Source organism: Pteropus medius, unplaced genomic scaffold (assembly GCF_902729225.1).
Source record: "Pteropus medius unplaced genomic scaffold, Ma_sr-lr_union100, whole genome shotgun sequence".
NCBI classification, from domain to species: Eukaryota; Metazoa; Chordata; class Mammalia; order Chiroptera; family Pteropodidae; genus Pteropus; species Pteropus medius.
The window spans coordinates 17,279,653-17,301,061 of record NW_024352787.1 but is presented as its reverse complement, the minus strand read 5'-3'; the positions used below and the strand labels follow the sequence as shown (position 1 = coordinate 17,301,061).

The window sequence follows — 21,409 nt, the reverse complement described above, 5'->3', positions numbered from 1 at the left end:
TCAGGCTGTGTTCATTTAATTAATATAAGTGTTCAACTAAAATTGTAATAATTAAACAAAATACAATGTCAGAGCACTTTTTAATTAGGCAACTGATGAAAAATTTCTCCATCTCAATTCTCAAAACTTAAGCTTAAATGATGGTGTAACTTGATTTGAAAAATAGGAAATCTTCTGGATTGTTGGACAAGTAAAAAGGAGAGAAAATACACAGAGGTTTGAGCTAATTAAAAAAATTCTATTTCCTGCTCTATGAATTAATGAATAAATATATATTAAATTCAGTAATTTTTTTAAGATAAAGCCCACCTCTAATGCCACAGCCCCTCCCCCCAAAAGGAATCACTGATTTAACGGAAAGGAAAGCAATAGAAATATTTTTCTAATTCAATCCTGGCTTAAGTACATAAGATCCTGCCTAGTTCTCTTGCAGCCAGAAAATTACAAGCCTATTAATGCCCTCAATGGACCCAGTTATTTTTATGACCAGTGTTGTTGAAGCAGCATAGGCAGAAAAAAGTGTCTAGTGAAAAATAGCACAATTCAATGCTGCAAATCACTGGAGGGCATGAGGCACTTGATATGTGAGCAGAAATTAAACTCTGCTTCTGTCCTTATTTTTCTACTAATCATTTATCTCAGAGTAAAGATGAAAACTACAGAACTATGAACTAATATTTTGGAAACAACAAGATCTAGTCCTCCGGGTAGAAAATAGAAGGGGAGTCTGATTAGTTAAACAGCTTGTAATTCCTTCTTAAGCAAACCTGCTCATTTGTAGAACAGAAAACCAGAAAACTAAATGAGAAATTCTCACTGGGGCACAGACATCAAGATAGGAGATATACAAAAAAAAAAAAAAGAAAGAAAAGAAAAGAAAGAAGAAGAGACAGAAAGAGAGAGAGAGAGCAGGAGCAAGAGGAGAGGAAGGAAGGAAGGAAGGATGAAGGAAGGAAGGAAGGAAGGGAAGGAAAGGAAGAAGGAAGGAAGGAAGGAAGGAAGCAGTTGTTATTTTTATTGAGAATGTACTACCACATGTACAAGCAAAATAAAATGATCTACACTTGGTTGTCATCCTATTGTGTGCAAAGTTTATATCATAGAAGGTTGCAGGCCCCAGAAAGAGCAGGCTGCAATTCCATTCTTCTGAGCACAAAAATATCTGTTTATCATTTTAATAACTCCTGAATTTTTTATACTTCAGTTTTCCTACCTGATTTTGGAGATAATAAGGATTTGTATATTATTATACAAAAATATAAAGATGAGCAATCCTTTACTCTGTTTTCTCACTAAACTTTATAGTAGACCTGTTAAAGCTATTTAATCAAAGTTTCTTGCTATATTTTCCAAGCATGATCATGAATGAGAGCACCTGCATCAAGACCCACCTGGGATGTATATTTCAAATACAAAATCATTACTCTTTTCCCAGGACCACAATGTCTGGTTTTTGCAGGTAGTGGGAAATTGGGTGGGGAGCAGAAAAATAGGTGAATATTCATTTTTAACAAGACCTTATGTGACTTTTAGAAAACTACAATTCAAGAACCATTGTTCTATGGTTTCTACATTTATTGCTCATCTTTTGATCAGTTTGTAAAAAATGAGTATGTAAAAAGAGAAAGACAAAAGGAAGTATCCACAAAATGAATAACTAGCCCTTAGATATTTTTTTGGAAAAATCTTTTTGAAAATTAATGGTTTAATTCATTAGAAACTAATAAAAGTCATAGGATATGACTCCTGGGAAAATTTTAGCATTATATGCAAGCATGCAAGGAGAGAGATTTGAAATACTTAGGGTTATTTGATAATCTTAATGTCCTAAATAATGCAGTGAAACTTTATAATACCTTCAGCAAATCTTGATTTGTACTTCTTATTTACCCATCACATTGTCTATTCATTTAACTCCATTGACATCATTACGTATTTGTTTATTTAGACTTCAGGTGAGTTTATTTTTCTGGTTTCCCAGGAATCTTGAGACACAGTGAGATGGGCTTACTGTGCACATCATCAATGTTTATTTGCAACCTGTTAGCTGGGTTGCCTCATGTTATGCTGTGGGGTACAAAATGTGGCCTCCCCGTGGTAACTCAAATAAACATCAGAAAGCTCCCATTGGTCAGACTGGCAGCAATTCAAGCTCATTTGTTCTCATTTTCTCTTTTTTCCTTTCCACTACAATTATTAGGGAATAATACTCTTGATATTTAAGGATATCAAGAAACCAGTTCTGTTTCTTCTTGCCACTCAGGTGAATCTGGAAGTCATCACACTTGCTTCCACAAGAAGAAATATTCCTCAATTACTGTTTGTTTCAGCATTGCCCAGGGACATTTCTGATTCTCTGTATTTGGAGTTGAGTTCTGGTGCCTATTGCTGCCAGTCACAGAGTTGCTCCCTCTCAGTGGCTCTACAGTGGCTCTTGCATGTGTGAGGGCAGAGGAGCTCTCTCTCTTGGAGCTCCGTTCAGTCCAGGGAGTTCCATAGCAAACTGACCTGGGCCCCTCCGATAGAACTCTAGATTCTGTCCACAGCCCCTTCCTTAGGGTAAGCCAGCCCCCAGGAATATGATCAGTTTCCAAATCCACTCATTGAAAACATGAAATTATGCTGTCTTGCTCACAAGACCCAGGCAAAGGCCTAGTTGTGTCTAGGCCTCTATTCTTTTTATGAGTTTAGTTTAGAATTTTTATTTTTCTTCATCACAATTGACACTTACTTAAATCAGAAGGGAAGATGTTAGTAATCTTGTTTTTTTCTTCCCAAAACAGAAAGTCCAGGGCTTCTCTGACCCCTCATTTCTCAGCAGCCTTTAAATTCTTCATATCAAGAATAAATTCTTCACATTATTCCCTCCTCTACCAAGGAAAAATTAAAATAAAATCTGACCTAATCAGATACTTTACTACATATATAGAATATATTATATGATCGAAAGTATAGCACAGTCAAATATTTAGCAACACCACACAAATAATACAATTATAAATAGTCCTGCAATCTATATACTCTACCAGAACAAAAAAAATTAATGCATTAGAGAATTCTCTGCATGAGACTGTGCTAGGCATGGGACAATATGCTATAAATATAGCTGAACAATTCTTAGGTGAGCTGACTCTTTTTCACAATTTTGAGCTTCTCATAAAATCACGGTCACTTTAACTTGTAGTAAAAGAGTATTCCTTCGAAAGAGCCTGGGCACATAATCCTTAGGCCAGATCTAGGAGCTTACCCAAAAGAGAGTGACTCATGATTTGTAAAAAAATGAAATGGCTAATAATTTCTTCATACCAATGTTCTATCCAATGATCTATAATAGAAATATTATAGATCTAAATTTATCAATTTGGCTTTCAATGGCCTTTTATCATGTGGACTATTCCAGATTACAATGTGATTTCATAAGTCACATTTAATTCAAAAAATTTTGCCAAACTGGGCTGCCTCCTTCCTACTCAATATCCTTAAAAGGTCAATTTACACTTCCATATTTTTTCCTAGAACACTCTCCCTTCTCCTATTTGCTAATCCAAATCTCACCCTCCCTCTGAGGCTCCATTAATGCTTCCTCAGTGAGGGCTTCCCAGGGACCATAATCCAGCCTCCTCACAATAAAGGGTGAAATCTATTCAACACAATTTAGTCCCAAAGAAGATTACATTTGGGAAAGTATTTTCCAATCTCTAAATTATAGTGTTATTTTACTGGGAAAGTAACAGACCCTTGTGATTCCAAAGTTCAGCATTCCAGATCTTATGGTATCAAGAGGGACTGTCCAGGCCTTGTCATGCAAGAATTTGTGTTTTGCTAGAGTTGGGGCTGACATGACCCATGCTGAAGGCCACGTATGCAATGCTTTCTTCAGTCTATTGACAGAATGGAGCAGCTTTGTGGACTTCTTCTTGTCATTGCTTTAGCAGTGACTCTTAATATAGGATTTAAACTGCTTTTGTTGTTTCTTGGAAAAAAAATGTTAATAACTCCAAATTTATCTTTAGAGAGTCACTAAGGTTCTAAAGATATCAGTTCAATTGTTCATTTATTCTTTTTTTTTTTTTTTCAGGGTGAGGGTTGCTTAAAACTGGTGATTGATTGATGATTGATTTTAAAGATTTATATTAAAATATAGTTAAAGTACAATATTGTATTAGCTTCAAGTATACACCATAGTTATTCAACATATATATACCTAAAAAAGTGATCACCATGGTAAGCCTAACAACCATTTGACACCATAGAGAGCTTCCACAATGTTACTGACTATATTCCCTATACTATACAGAGCCCCATGGCTCATTTGTTTTATACCTGGAAGTTTGAACCTCTTATTCCCCTACATCTTTCTTTTCTCCTTTTTTCATTTTTCAATTACAGCTAACATTCAATATTATTTTATATTAGTTTCAACTGTCAGCATAGTGGTTAGACATTTACGTAATTTTTCAAAGTGATCCCTCTGATTAATCTAATATCCACCTGGCACTTTACATAGTTATTACCATATTATTATTACCATATTACCATATTATTGACTATATTCCCTATGCTTTCCTTTACATTCTCATGATTATTTCAGAACTACCAATTTGTACTTCTTAATCTTTTTACATTTTGGACCCAGCTCCCCAGCCCCACTCCCTACTGGCAATCACCAGCTTGTTCCCTGCATCTATGAGAATGTTTTGTTTTGTTTGTTTCTTTATTTTGTTCTTTAGATTCCACACATAGGTGAGATCATATGGTATTTGTCTGTCTTTGTATATCCCTGGCACATCCCCAGCCACTGTCTCTCTGCCAAAGCCCAAGGTGAGTGCCTGGAAGTGAGAGAGTCTATGCAAGGGCCCTTTCAGAGTACATCTGTGTTTCCAGCTGCCTTCTGTCTCACCTGGACAGAAGAATTTGACTGATTTTCATAGTCAGATTTTGTGGAGGCTATTCTCCCCACCACTGATGCTCCAAACTGGGGACCCCAGTGTGATGCTGGGACCCCTCACTGTTCAGGTGGAACTTTGCATAAGAGATAGCTCTCCCAATTCTTGATTGCCACATGTGAGTGTCAGGCCAGTCCATTTAGTGTATCAGCCCCTCCTATCAGTCTCAAGGTGTCTTCTTTATAGTCTTAGTTATAGAACTTCTGTTCATCTAGTCTTTGGATGGTTCTCCAGGTATTGTTCTATATTGTAGTTACAATTTTATTGTGGTCATGGGAGGAGGAGGCAAGCACAGCATTCCCCTACTCTGCCATCTTGACTATAACTGTTAATTTATTATTTACAGAATTTTGTGAGGAAAGCTATATGCAATTTTTAAAGAGGCTCACTAATGTGAAGTTTCAACTTTGATTATTATATGCAAAGAATATTTTCCTAATTTTGTGGGCAAGTGCATATTAAGCTATATAGTTTCCTTGCAGGCAGAGACTTTTAAAATAATATTCTTTCGAAATAGACATGGCATGAAAATCAGATTTTTCTCTCTAAGAAATTATGAAGTAAATCCTGAACTGGTAGAAAGAGGAGAAACAGAAAAAAAAACAGAGGTAAGGAAATACAGAGGGGCATTTTCGGGTAGCTCTAATAGTAGAATGCTAGCAAAATTACCAGCAGACTCCCGCTGCTGAGAACAGAAGTTGCTGACCTGGTTCTCAAATCATTTTGTCCCAGTCTCTTGCAATTTATTTTCTTCTGTAAATCTTAGTTGCTTGGCTTTATCAAGCCTAGGTTCCACATGGATAAGAATCCTGAGATCCTATTTCCCTGTATAGCTAAATGAGAAAACCTCCTTTCCGAGGCAATTTTAGGGAGTATCTTTCTTATAATAAATAAAAAATAAAACACAAGATTCATCTCTTTTAAAAGATGATTTTAGGATGATGATAAGTATTAAATTTGTTTTGAAATAGTCAATAATTCATGTTTTGAGATGTTTGTAATTAATGTTTGTAAGTCTTTTGAAAAGCATGTATATGCTTAAAGAAATGTACAAGTACAAATTGGTAGTTTCTTGTTAATGTATCACAGACAGTGTGTCCTATGACATTTTTATCAGCATACTCATAACTTTCTCCCAGTCTATGATGAATGCTCACTGAATGAAAGCATGAAACATGAATGGATGTGTCATTGCTTTGGGAGTCTTTTAAATATATAGTATTTGCATCCCTCCCCACTCTCAAATCAGCTTCCTAATGACAGACAACAATGATTTCAAATCCTGGAAGGGAAGTGTTAGGTATTTTTTGAAGTAGTAAAAATACTTTCTCTTTTGATAGAAACCAGGCTTGGGAAAATTTGGGGGAGAAGACTTCATCTAGCTTCAGGTTCCCAATTCCCTTCAATTTTTCTCCTGATATCTCTCTTGAGCCTTCCATCCATAGTTTAGATCTGTTCTTTAAGGTCTTACAACTCCACATAGCTCTTAAGCTCCCAGATTATGCTAACGCTTTTCTCTACCTGACATTATCTATCCAGTCTCATGCCATCTTAACCTTGCTCTTATTTTTCATGTTACAATAAATACTAATAATGGTGATAACAATAATTAACATGAATTGAACCCTCTACTAGTTAAGCACTCTCCAAGAACTTTGTTTTATGACTACTTTATCCTCACAACGTAGGAACTACTACTCTTATTCCTACTTTATTCTTATTCCTATTCCTCAATTCTAAAATTGAGGCTTAGTGATACAAAAAAATAAAAATAAATAAAAAATAACTACCCAGAGTTACATAGCTAAAGCTAGAGAGAATGCTAAAAATGACCTCTTTGCCATGTGGGTTACACATCCTGTCTCTGTGTAATATACACTGGCATAGCAAGGGTAAAAGGCACCTGAAGGCAATGATGTGGTTCTGAGTCCTCTCCCTACAGTAGCACTAGAGTGACAAAGATTACATTTTCACAGTCCTTCATGGACTAGCATCCAGGGACATTGGTCCTCTCTCCCACTTCTTTTATTAGATCTCTGTAGGTTGCATGAAAGTTGAAGTCAGATAGATTTTAGTTTGAATCAATTCCACCTCTCACTCACTATGTGATCTTGTTTAATTTAATTCTCTAAGAAAAAATTTCCTTATTAGCAAAACAGTGATGATAGCATTCATATTGTTATAAGATTAGAGATTTATTATATGCAGGCTTGTGCAAAGCCTGAAGTAAATACACACAAAAAATGTTAATTCCTTTCCATTTCTTCTCATACTTCTCCCATCTCTCCCTTTTTGAACAGTCAGTAAGCATTTCGTGACCCATTCTTCAGATTAAAAGGCAGAAAAAGATGATAGACAAGATGATTATATTAAAAGACCTAGTTCTACCACATTATTTATTCAAACAGAAACTAAGCCAAACCAAGAGTTGCCCAAGGTATGGTTCTGGCTGAAGAATAGACAGACAGTCAATATGGCAGCATAGGAAATCTAGACAGACCTGAGTACATACACTAATTTAAAATATAATAATGTAGTAGTGCTTCAAAGTAGCAGGAAAAATTTTTACAGAAAATGGTAGAACAATTGGTTAGTGATTTGGGAAATAGTAAAATTAGAGCAGTGCAATAAAAATGAATTAAAGAGACAAATATAAAGATATTAGAGCATAAAAATAACTAGAAATAAACTTAAGTGTTTATGTTATCTTGGAAGCAACAATGGTTTGTTTGGCAAAAAAAAAAAAAGAATAGAAAACTATAAAGGAAAAAAGCTGATGAATTTAGCTATATAAATATATCTTTTTCATAACAAAACACTTCATTAAAATTAAAAGAAAAATTATAAATATATTTTCAACATAATAGCTCTTCTAATCAATAAGAAAAGTTATCAACACAATAGAAAAATATGCAAAGATACAACCATATAATTGACAATAAACCACAAACACTAATTTATATATGTATGTATGTATGTGTGTGTGTATGTGTGCGTGTGTGTGTGTGTGTGTGTGTGTGTGTATATATATATATATATATATATATATATATATATCTCCTCATTAGTGATCAAATAAATTAAGTTAAAATAGAAAGTGAAGATCTTAAATGTGATAACATAAAGTTTGGGCAGAGATTTGAGAAAATGAGCATCTTTGTATATCTCTGCTATAAATGTATGTTGGTTTAAGCAGTCTGAAAGTTTATTGTACAATAGTACCCTTTCTATTGCCTTTAGGACACCTTTATCCATCTGACATTATCTTGTTGTTAGTGTGTGTCTTTGCCAATTATCTATGTCACTTTACTAAAGAGTAAGCTCCCAACAGAGAAAGACCAGGCTATCTTCTTTCAATGGTGTTTTATTGGTTTATCTGTGTATCTTCAGCCTGAAATATTTGTATAATCAAATGAGACTTACTGAACAGTGTGTACTTAAAAAGACAACTCTCAGAATTGATCTCTACTGAATAGTGATCAGAAATTCATTACCTGAAGATTGGCTTTAATGAAATGATCAGATGTGTGCCAAGATCTTCAACATAGTATAATGTGTAATTGCAAAATTAAAAAAAAAAAAACTCAATATTTAGCCATAAGAAAATGGATAAATAAATGTCTACCAGTAGAATTCCATAAAAATCATTAAAATAATTAAAATAAATATTTAATTACATGGGGGAAGTGTTCATATTAAATCATTAAGTGGTAGTAACAGAGCTCTAAGTACAGTGTGATTCTAATTCTGTAAAAACAACAAAACTGTGTTCTATAATAAATAACTGTGTTATAGGAAAATAATCAACAAAAATTTTTTTAAAAAGAGATCACTCTCATGAAAATCTCAACCCCTCTCATTTTATTTATTTTTACATGAACTTCACACATCTGTGATGCTGCCTACTGTGGTTTGATGTTGGAAAAGTCTGATCATTCTACCTTCCCATTTTCCATTCCCACACCCAATATCTCCTCCTGACTTTTCCAACTAGCTGTTGTACACCCTGCCCTTTTTATTCGTGATGACTGTCTCAGCCAAGCTTCCAAATGGAGTCCATGTGATGAGCAGGCAACAGCAGCCAAAAGAGCGACTCTCCTGGAGAAAGAAACTTAAAGGAGTCTGGCTGAGCAGGCAGTAGCTAAAAGCATTCCTGCATAGTTTGCTGTCTCAAGAGTTTTCCATCAGATACTTAAAATGAACATTTCAAAATGTATTTTATCGAATAAATTTTATTCTTAAAATATGTCATTCTCTTTGCAGTCTAAGTGATTACATTGCTTTTGAAGGTCATTATTTTCAATATCCCATAGAAAATCCTCTCCAAATAAATTGGGATATCTCAACTTACATGTGTAACTTTTTCCTATTGCTAATATGGGAACTAGGTACTGCCTTAAAGTAGTTTCCATGATCCCTGTTATGCATTTAATATTTATATATTTCAACAAAGATTGCCATGGAACACTCTTCTAAGGAAGCGTGCAGCCCGGCTGCATATTTTTTTCACCTATAAGAGCAGCAGTTCCATGTACTGTTCCAGACATGTTAAAATATTAGTTATTGGGTGGCACTCAAAGGTAAACAGCTCAATTGGGGGTAAGGGTGCCCAGTTACTAAAATGTTTAATGTGTCTCTCAAGAATCTCAGTGTAAAGACTTTTCCAAGGATATGTCCCCAAGAAAGAGTAACGGAAACATGTAAATGGAATAAAATCATGAATGTGGAAGAAAACTATATATATATATATATATATATATATATATATATATATATATATATATATATTGAATAAGATTTTTGAGAACATTAGCATCTAATTTTCTGAATGGTAATACAATGTGCTGGCGTTTTTGGCTGTGTCAATAGACAATGCGTGGTATAGAGTTAAAACAACTTTTGGCACAGGAAAAAGGAGTCTGGACTAAGGGTCAGGAACTTTGGTTTTAGTCTCAACTGTAACTAACCAGCTGCATGACCTGTGCATGAAATTTAACCTTGGGGATTTGCTTTCCTTGTCATAAAAGAGAGATTTTGACTTTCATTTCATAGTTTTAAAAATTCAGATTATTTTATTCCAGTCTACACAAACAAAGAAATGAAAAAGAGGGAAGTTGAATAATTTTGCCCTTGTGAATTTATATTTGATATTTGAAGAGAATTAAGCAGATATGTTGATGAGGGCTTTATTAATGTGAGCACACTTGTCCACATATATTGTGGTAAAAATTAATTATTCAAAATACATGAGAATTTGGGAGTGAAGAAGAACAGGAAAGATTGGATATTGTTTATCGATCTTTGTGCTCTGGACTGTGTGCTTTTACTGTCTGTCCTGACTCTCCCATCAATGGGAGAATTCTTCCAACCTCCTTCCTTTGATGTTCTGGAGCTTCAGCCCACACCTCCAGGTGGGAGATTCGAAACTTGGAATCCCTACTCTCTTCCTCACTTTGTAGTTACATGGCTACTTTGGAGCTGAAAACTAGAAAAACAAGGAGAAAAAAAGAATGAAAAAAAAAAAGAAACAGGATATCCAAGAACTGTGAGACAACTAAAGGTATAACAACATACATATAATATGAGTACAAGTAGGAAGAAAAAGAAGTTTCTGAGGAAATATTCAAAGCAATAATGACTGAGGAATACACCTAAATTCATGTTAGACACCAAATCACACATCCAGAAATTTCAGAGAACACCAAAAAAATTGAACTTAGGCATACCATATTCAAACTTCAGAAAATCAAAGATAAAGAAAAAAATATTGAAAGAAGCCAGAGAGCACCTTACTTACAGAGGAGTAATGTAAGACTTACATCTGACTTCTCAAAAACCATGCAAGCAAGAACAGAGTGGAGTGAAATAATTAGTGTTGAGAAAGAAAAGAAAAAAGAAAAAAAAATACCTGGATTTCTGTACCCTGAGAAATTATTATTGAAAAGTAAAGGACAAATAAAGACTTTCTTACCAACAAAAATTGAGGGAATTTGTTGCCAGTAGACCTGTTTTTCAAGAAATGTGAAAAGAAGTTCTTCAGAAAGAAGGAAAATGACGTCGGAAATCTGTATCTGCATAAAGAAAAGAAAAGCATCAGACAAGGTGTGAGAAAAAAACTAAAACTTTTAATTTCTTATTCTTATTATTGAGTTTAAGTGTTCTTTATTTATTTTGGACAACAGTCCTTTATAATATATGTGTTTTGCAAATATTTTCTCAGTCAGTGGCTTGTCTTTTCATTCTCTTGGCAATGCATTAAGCAGAGCAGAAGTTTTTAATTTTAATGAAGTCTAGCTTACAAATTATTTTTTTCATGGATCATGCCTTTTGTGTTTCATCTAAAAGTAATCACCATCCCAAAAGCTTTTCTGCCATTATCTTCTAGTTTTATAGTTTTGCATTTTCCATCTACTCCCACTAAAGTTCTTTTTTTTAATTAAAAATTATTGGAGTGACATTGATTAATAAAATCAAATAAGTTTCAAGTGTACAATTCAACAGTATGTTATATATATACACACATATGTGTGTGTGTGTACATATGTGTGTGTGTGTATATATATATATATTGCATTGTGTGTTCACTACCCAAGTTAGATTTCTTCCACCACCAAACATTTGACCACTTTTACTCCTATCTGCGTCCCTGGTCCCAATCCGCTTTCCTCTAATAACCACTAATCTATTTTCCATGTCCATGAGTCTCTTTTTGTCATGTTTGTTTGTTGCTTTAAGTTTTATATCCCACATATGAGTAAAATCATATAATTTTCAAGTTTTTCTATCTAACTTATCTTGCTTAGCATGATTATCTCAAGATCTACCCACATTGTCGTTAATGGCAGTATTTCATCTTTTCTTATGGCTGAGTAATATTCCATTGTATATATGTATTACAACTTCTTTATCCAATCATCTGTCATAGGACACTTCAGTAGCTTCCATGTTCTGGCCACCATGAATAATGCTACTATGAACATCGGTGTGCATATATCTTTGTGGATAAATGTTTTCAGGTTTTTGGGGGTAAATATCCAGAAGAGAGATTGCTGGGTCATATGGTTATTCAATTCTTAGTGTTATGAGGACCCTTCATACTGTTTGCCATAGTAGTTGCCCACTAGAGTTCTTAATTTTCATAAATGTTCACCCAAAGCCTCCAACAATTCCTCAATAATAGTTCAGGTTCCCCTATCCCAGTACTGGTTCCATGAGGTTCCTGCTCATGAGTTTCTGCTTCTATCAGCTGTGATCCTCTCAATCCTCTTATCTATCTTCTCTATGGAATGCAGTAGTATGCCTTGTGATCTGACTTCTTTGACAGATGTAAAAAAAAGTTATCAATATTTCTTTGTTCAGATTTTTACCTGTTTGTTAGGATGAAGTGGTGACTTCCGAGATCTTTAAATGCTGGACTAGAAATAGAAAGATTGTAGTATTTTTAAACTACAATTTAAAAAAAAAATCTTTTTATTTAAAGATGTTAAAGTCATCTGCCATAAAGGTGACCAATGAGAAGAACACCTAGATTAAGATCTGGGCTTTCCTCTCTATCTTTTGTCTAAAGCTGTGAGTCAGGCCCAAATATTGCATCATTCAGGTCTTCTAAAGAGACTTTGAGTGGATCAAGTTTTCTTTACCTTTTTAGATTCAAGGCATCTTTGAGTATGTTGGTTCAGGCTATGGATACACTTTGGCTAAAGAGGCTCATCTGTAGTAAACCTGTTGGACCTAGAAATTCTTGCATAGGTCATTTAGAAGATCTTCTATAGCCTTTTTGACTAATTCCAATTTTCTAGCTATATATGAACTCCATACTCACTGGTATTTCAGGGCGAGTAAAATATCACAAAATAAGTAACAGTAACTAACATTTATTGAGCAATTGTGCCATATGCTTAATCCTTTGTATGGAATATCATTTTTGTCCTCATCATAGCTTTAGGAAGGAGGTAAGTATGAGTAGCCTGTATTTTGCAGGATATGTTCAGTGCTAATTCTGTGCCAGGAATCGTGCTGAGCAAATCTTCCAAACAACCTTACCAGGGTTTGCATTAGAGTTAGCTAGTAATTTATCAGTCAAACTGAGACAAACTGAGTTGAAAAATTCACTATTAATAATTAAACCTGACAACAAGCATAAATAGAGATTCTCAAGGGCACACTGGGACATATGGTCCCTTTAGTTATCATCATTCTTTTACACGGGAGAAAACTGAGACAACAAAAGCAAAGTAGCTTTCCTGAGGCTATACCCTAATGTGTGGACTAGATTTGATTCCATGAATGTTAAACTCCAAAGTCTAGCATTTAATCACAACATGCTGAGATAGACCAGTGAATGGCATCCACAATGAATTTCCCAAGTTGTCTATCCTCAAATATCCTTCTAGTTTGTGTCATCAATCTTCCCTTTAAAAATGAATTTCCTTGTACTTGACCATGTACTAGCATCAGTGACTTTAGAGATAAGTTAATGCGACCTTAAAGATCTATGAAAACGAGGATTACACTTTACTGGAAATGCTCACAATAGCAGATTTTTTTTTTTTTCAAGAAAGAGAGCCTAATTACCTTTCGAAATTCCAAAAATGTCAAACTGATTACGGTGTATGCTTTTTTTATAACATCACATGCACCAAAGTTATTTTGGGATAATGAGCAATTTTAATCTTCCTTAATAAAAGCTATTCACAGGGCACTTTAGGAGGGGATCTGCATATAAGTAGTTTTACTAAACCACTTTACCCCTTCAGTGGCATTTATTCAAGAGTATGCAAATTCTTCTAAAACTGACTGTTAAATTTAGAAATCAGAAGGGCAGAGCTATGGACTTGAGTAAATTTTCTTTTTTTAAGAACTTACCTGAGAAAAAAGAAAGTAAAATTGAATTTTAAATTTCATCTATCTATGTGTTCATAAAAAGCAGAGCTGTTCTCCTGAGCTTTGGATTTAAAATTGAGTTTAAATTCAGGTTTGCAAGTTAAACTAAATTTTAAAAATATTTAAATCATTTCAGTCAATATGATGAAATATCAAAAGATATTTTAAAAAAATGCTTAAGAAATCCTATGTTAAAAAACATTTTGTTTAGCCTTTCAAGCAACAAAGAATAGGAAAATTTTATGGCAATACTATAATCATAAAAGCAAGTGTTGGAAAGCTCTCACAACTAGCACGTAAGCTCTTCTAATTATACTCCAGATATTTTTTTATTGATCATCTTATAACACTATTGGACAAAAAGTTTCATAAAAGCAAGCATAACAAAACTGTAAAGCTAAAATTGAATTTATAGATGGCTTAGTCTACTCCGCAGATGAGGAAACTGGGGTCTGGATTAGCAGAACGATTAGCTCAGGATCCCCTAGTGTTAAAGTGGGTGGACCTAAACTAATTTCCAGGTTTCCTGATTCTAGCACTTTCTCTTTCACTTGCATTAGTCCTCTCTCTTTGTTCTTCCTTGGACAGGTTTCCTGAGAGATACTGAAGATATGGTACTTCTCTTGTCAGTTCACAGTTTCTCCAGCAAGGCCCCTCACAAGGAGAGCGTTCCACAAGGAACACACTGTTCTTGGTCTCAGCCCTCTTGCTGATGTTTCTTTCCTCAGAGAACTCTCAGACTCCCTGTTTTCACTATCCATACACAATTATACTAGACCTATAATTACCTCTGCATCCTACATTTTAGACTGCTGATAGGATGAGTAAGATACTTGCTGCATGCCCAAGATGTGTCGGGGGAGGCGGGGCGGGGCTGATAATCACCACCTCCACTTACAGCCATCATTCATGGTGACCCCAGAGAGATGTTTCTGTTCCCTCCTTTGAGTCTTTCAATAACCTTGAAGGGCATTGAGGGTCAGAAAGATTAGGGACTCTTCTGAGATCTCACAGCCAGTAAGAAGAGAACTGTGGTCATCAAGTCCAACTCTCTTAATATCAGTATCAGGCTTTCTCCAACTGTAATTCTTTATAAACAATTATTTTGCTCCACTTGATCCTCTCTGACTAGAAAAATTCCTTTGGTTCTTGTGGAGCAAATCTCAATTTCTTACAAGTGAGAATTTCTCAACCCATCCTTTCCCCCTAGTCTCACCCCATTAATGTGGCCTCCAACTCACCATTAACCAGAAGAAAGTAAAATGGGAAAACCAATAGAGAATGGTCACATTGGTGCATATCTTTTTTTTTTTTTATTCCTGGTCTTTAAAATGGTGATCGCAATACTACCACAGTACAAAGCTGAGATCACATGAGATCAGCTGTGTAAACACACTTTGTTGTGTGCCTGGTACATAACTAGTACTCAGTAAGGATTTTTTTTTTTAATTTTTACCATGCTTCAGAGAGAAATCCAGTCCTATGCCTTACATATTAGGGGGAAAAAATAGCAAATCCCCCCTCCAATTTATTTAAATGAATATCAACACTCATTATTTTAAGATTTATAGAATGCATTTTGATATTCTTTGAAAGAGGACTAAAACAAAGAAATACAGGAAAACAAACTGTTAGGTCTGTTTACTTCTTTAATTTTTAATATAATATTATTTATTGCTTTAAAAAGCAAGCATGCTTATTACAGAAAAATTTAGAAAAATCAGGGAAAAAACCATAATCTCAACCTTCAAAGACAAAAGACTACTGACAACTTGTATGCTCATTCTCGATTGTTTTCTATCTGTAGTTTATTAACAGGGTTGCGATTCTCAGCAGTACAAGTTAACACACTGTGCCACTTCCAGGAAGTACTAGTCACATAAATTCTGCAATTGGCACTCTCTGGAGTTGTGCAATATACCTGACTACATTTCATAAATAATGTATATCTGTTAACATGTGCATTTTTTTCTTTTCTCATAATTGTAAAAACTGCCCATATGATAGTGCATTTTATTTAATATGATGTCGTGAGTACTTTACATGTTATAAGAATTGCTTCAAAAACATTTTTTCAGAGAAAAAATATTCCTTTAAGTTGCTGTGTGATTTACTTAACCATTACATAATTTTTAAAACTTTAACATGTTTCCAAATTTCTCTGTAAGTAATAATATTGTGATGAATATTTTTGTGTAGAAAGCTTTCCCATATATTTTGGAATTTCTTCAGTACACATTATTGTGGTTAAAGAACAAAACTGTTATATGTGTTATAAGACATGTTACCAAACTGCTTTTCAAAAGTGTGTCTATTTAACCTATGGCCATGTCACCCTGAACAAGCCCGATCCCATCTGATCTCGGAAGCTAAGCAGAGTCGGAACTAGTTAGTACTTGAATGGGAGACTACCTAGGAAGACTAGGTGCTGTAGGCGTAAAAAATGTAAAAAAAATAAGGTATTGTAAGCTGACAAGGTCTTTGTAATCTGTGAGGTCAACCAAGGGTTGCCTCGCTTAAAAAAAAAGAATGTATCTATTTATATTTCTTCTTCCAAAGAGGTATGGACACTTCACATTAGTAAATCCCAATGTTTTCTTAAAGTCGACAGTTACTTTAGCTTTTACATAATATTGTAAAGCAAATATGGCTTGTCACCCCAGCACACAGAAGGAAATCCTCCAAGAAAAATAGTACCAGGCATAGTACACCTGTCTTGGAGTAAAAACTCAAAGGATTAAAAAATTTTGGTAAAGAGAATACAATTCTCTGAGCCAACTTTCCTCCTGTATTTGAAGGTCCTTCATTTGTAGATACAAAGAGAAAAATAAATGAATAGTGTATTTTTTCCCCCAATGTCAGTATTATTATGACTTATTGACAAAGACAGGCCTGCCTGTATTCGAGAGTTTTCTATGCTCTTTTGGGGTTTGGGGACAAATTCTAGGAGAGGCTATAATAGTAGGCAGAAGCCTGTATACAGTTTACACATTTGCTACTCAAAGTGTGTTCTGGGAACCAGAAGCAGAGGCATCACCAAGAAGCTGGTTAGAAGCACAAAATCTCAGGGTCTGGCCACACATATAGAATAAGAATCTGCATATTAGCAAGATCTTCAGGTGATTGAGAAATGCTTGTTTGTGTGTCCACAGGGAATTAAACCCAAATTGAGGAACCAAAAAAATATATGTTGGAAATGACCTGGAATGTTCAAGTTCTCACTTTGCTCTGGGTCAGGTGCCCCTCCAAGCTAATCCCATAGAGCAGGGGTTCCCAATCCCTGGGCCATGGACCAGTACTGGTACCGGTACTGGTACCGGTCCATGGCCTGTTAAGAACCGTGCTGCACAGCAGGAGGTGAGCGGCAAGTGAGCAAAGCTTTATCTGTGTTTGCAGCCGCTCCCCAGCATTAGCATTGCTGCCTCAGCTCCATCTCAGATCATCAGGCATTAGATTCTCAAAGGAGCACTGGTCCCTGATTCCAAAAGAAGATTGGGGACCGCTGCCCAACCAGTGCCCTCACCACATTCTGTTAGAATTGTTTTCTTATTTGTATTTTTACTTGTCTTATACTCAATAAATTTTGAAGGGTGTTGCTAATAAGAGTGCTATAAACTAAATACTCTTTCTGCAGATAAATGAACTACATTTTTTTCTTTATTTACAAAGGCTACTTGGGGAGAAAGTACAGTGAAAATTTGGGAGGTAAATCTCTTTATAGAATGAATATTTGCTTCTCCAACTAAAACAGATCTGCTTTCAGACTCCCTCTTCTTTGGTAACAGCATAGTTAAATCTCAGGCTTAACACTAGCAAAATCTACTTTTGTTAATATTCTATTTCATATTTTAATGTCTTATTTGACAAGTGTAGTTGAGTTACTGGCAAGCATCTAATTTATGTCAAATCTAATATTTTTCTAGAGTGGAAGTTTTCCCTGTCTGATCTCAGTCCTAAGGTAATTTTTTTCTCTCTCTTTCAGAGGAAGATGAATTGTGAAAGCAAAGTTGAATAACATATGTTAAAAGTTGTTGTAAGAGGCAAAGACAACACACTTATTTAAAAACACTTGAAAATATACATATTATCTCAGAGATAACTTTGAAATAGCCAAAAATCAACTAAACATTAAATGTTAAAGAAAAGTCTCAAGCGTTATTTATATTTTAACCAAAAGCAAATTTTCCGAGTAATTTGAGAGGGGGGAAAAATGAAATGGAAGCTTTTGCAGCAGAATATTTTTGCTCAGACCCAGTTCAAATTTGTCACTTCATTTAATTCTATTACTATTTCTATAATGCTGAAACCTCAGAAACACAGATACTTCTTTTTTCTGGGTACCTCAGAAAAAAGTGGTGGCAGTAGGCAGCAGCACTGTTAAAATGGAAGATGAAGCATTTCAGGACCCATGGAAGGCAACTGGTGTTAACTAAACATCTACTAATTGCTAGCAATGCGTAGATATAGCACAAGCATTGCCATATCAGAACTCTCAATACTGTGTATTGCTGTCACCATTTTCAAAGGTCAAAGGATTGATGATTGGAGAAGTAAGTTGCCATAAACTTACCCATTTTAAGGTGGAGAATCTACAATTTAAAAAAAAAAAAAAGATGCATTTGCTTGATCTCAAGCTTATATTTCTGTGCCATAATGGAGCAAAAATGATATCATTTCTAACATCAATGTCTTTGGTGTTTCTGTTGGTAACTTGAGAATTAAAAAAAAAAAAAAAGGTGTATTTATTGTATTTGGATAGGAATAAATACTATAGCAGGGGATTCATCCTGCTATATGAAAAACCCTTAGGCTCAAAGAGATCAGCCAACATTCACAGACTGCCAGGGACTCCAGAAAGCCTTCTGCTTCACCTTAGCTTAACCAAAGTAGTGTTATTTATGATTTTATTTTTCATTGTGTTAGGTTTACCTTTCTAAAGGATTTGTTTATTTTGAGGAAGCATCCTATAAACTTTAGCTTCTATCTGTTCTCTGAAGTGGATGATTACAAGTATTCAATGGCCATGTTCAAGTTGCCTAAACCCTCTCCTGAAGGATGACTTATTTAGCTATTGTGGCTAATGATCTGGGGACAAGAGGATACTGGAATTCCTAAGGAGTTGCTACACAAGTATTGAGGAGCTATTATTTCATTTGTCAGTGACTAGGAATTTGGCCCTCAGTAAGTAACATCTATTTAGACCTTTACAAAGTCTTGCTGGTATTAAGGCATGCTTGATTTACAGCCTTACAGATTTGAGGTTATGCTAGGAAATCTTTCCATTGCCAAGATAATCCTCCCCAAGGACTGTTACCAGTTAGGAAATATTTGTTTTCAAGCCTTTAGAACCTACTTGAATCTAACAAAATAAACATGTACTTGGTCAACTAGGAATTGGTTCTGCTACCTTTCTTAGAGTCATCAAAACCCCATTTCCAAAGTTTGGTTATCTAACAAGTTCTCCAAACAAGGTCAATGTTTTGCTTCTTTTGCTTTAATTTAAACTGAAGTTGTGCTCACATAAAATTTACTTGACTTTAGACCAGGTTGTTGCATAAATGTATTTTAAATCCCATAAGGTACACCCTCCTCACTTTTGAACAGTCTCACATAGGCAAGCCTATTCCAGAGAATGAGGTCAGTCTGTACCTACACTACAAATGGACAAATCCAAACTGAGGTTAGATTCAATAACTGGAGCTCAGGAATGTGCCTCAAAAACTCAGAGATTAGTGAAAAGTCAGTCTTAATTTTATAAACACTTTTACTAGGGTCTACACTTTGTTGACAATTAGTAGGTACTCACCTATTACAGGTTAATCATTCATAACATTTTTAATAAAATGAATGATTAACCTTGGCCAAATTATTTACCTTGTCTAAGCCCTGGTTTCATCATTGATAAAAGAAGGATAACAATTGTAGTTCTTCATAAGTTTATTATCATGATTAAATGAAGCCATCTGCTTAAATTGCTTAGTTCAGTGCCTAGAACAAAGTAAGCATCTGAAAGATGTCAACTTCTATCTTCCTCTTTAAAACTGCTGGTCATGATAAGTATTTTGTTGTTTTTGTTTCACTTCAGTAAAGTTAACATTATTTTCAGTTTTTCCTCAGGACTGTGATTCAGTTCGGCAACGTGGCTGAGTGTCAGAGTCACCTAGGGGACTCTTCAAAATATACATCTCTGCCATAGCCCTCCTGACTCAGTTCGAGTTCTGCACAAGGGCCTGAGAATCTGGGTTTTTACAATTCCTTGGGTGATTCTACTGATTATTGGGGGAATGGGGGAGAGAATGACTTCTCTACAAGGTAGGAAGTGCTTACTCCACACTGTTTTCTCAATACAGTCAGAAATTTAGGCAGGAACAAGGGCAAATAAGCTTAAGCATCACCTTTCCCTACTGCTGCTTAATATTGGTAATTGTTTTACTTAAAAATTCTCAGATGACTGTAACTTCTCATATTCCTGTAGCAGCCAAGCTGTTAGTGGCTCGTGAATGGTAATACACCAGATCCACAAATTCTGAAGGTAAACAAGGTCTGCATCACACCAATTTCTGGGGCTTTTGATGAATATCTTTGCAGTTATCTGCAAATGCCAGAGAGGGACAATTCAGGGATTTTTTGATAGCCTTCTTGATAGCCTTCTCTGGCAAGAACAAAACTTATGTTGTAACTGGAGAACAGGGACAAACAAGACTCTACACTCATGGAGCTAGTTTGAAAATTGGATGAGGTAAGCCCTCAGTGCTCAGGCTTTGTAACCTCTCAGGTGGTCTTAGGAACTTTTAAAACAACAAAAGTTTACAAAAATGGTTGTGGGATGTATTTCATTAATCGGTTGATATAAACATGACACACTGTTTTTAACGTAAATCCTTATTTCGCTTTATTTCATGCACTGCATCCCAGGAATCCCCACAGCAAAGTGTTCCACATTCCGGATCCATCTTGTTCTTCCCAAGGGCTTTGATGCTCTCTTTTCCCCTTTCTACAGCCCCTCTAGCTTGTTTGTCTTTTCAATCTTTTTTAAAGCCTGGGACAGTCTCCCCCTGCCACAGCCCCACCCAGTCCTCCCTTGTTCCCTCTCACTGTGGTCAAATGACAGCTTGGCTGGTCTTCAAGTCCCAAAAGAGTTGCCTCTGGTCTCCTGACTAGAGAAAATAGGGAGGGGATATGAGACTCTGCACCCCAAAGGGGCTTTTTCTACTGTCAACTGAACCTTCAGGGTTAAGGGAATGATGCTTTTCCCGGGTGTTAAACTTTGACTTTTTCTCTTAAGTGTTGATATTCTTTTTTTCTTTTGCCATTGCCTTCAAAATACTGTGACCACTTTCTCTCTGGCTTTGGAGTTGTCTTAGTTATTAATTCAAAAATTATAAATTTCTTGATCACCTGTTGTAGCAAGAACATAACTTATTTTGCATCTGTCTCCTTTCCTCCTTGGGGACACCATATGTCCATTTTTGGCTTCTACCCTTTTTTATAAACAAAAAAGTGGAAAGATTTGGCTTTATTCAGTGAGTATCTTTTGTGTCAGTAAATTATACATATCTCCTTTTGCAATCTCAGTTGTG

The 21,409-nt window shown here is 35.3% G+C and overlaps 1 pseudogene; it reads left to right on the top strand.

The window, feature by feature from the left end:
• Nucleotides 1–16,147: 16,147 nt before the first annotated feature.
• LOC120591935 (uncharacterized) lies at nt 16,148–16,266 on the top strand (annotated as a pseudogene).
• The last annotated feature ends 5,143 nt before the right edge of the window (nt 16,267–21,409 follow it).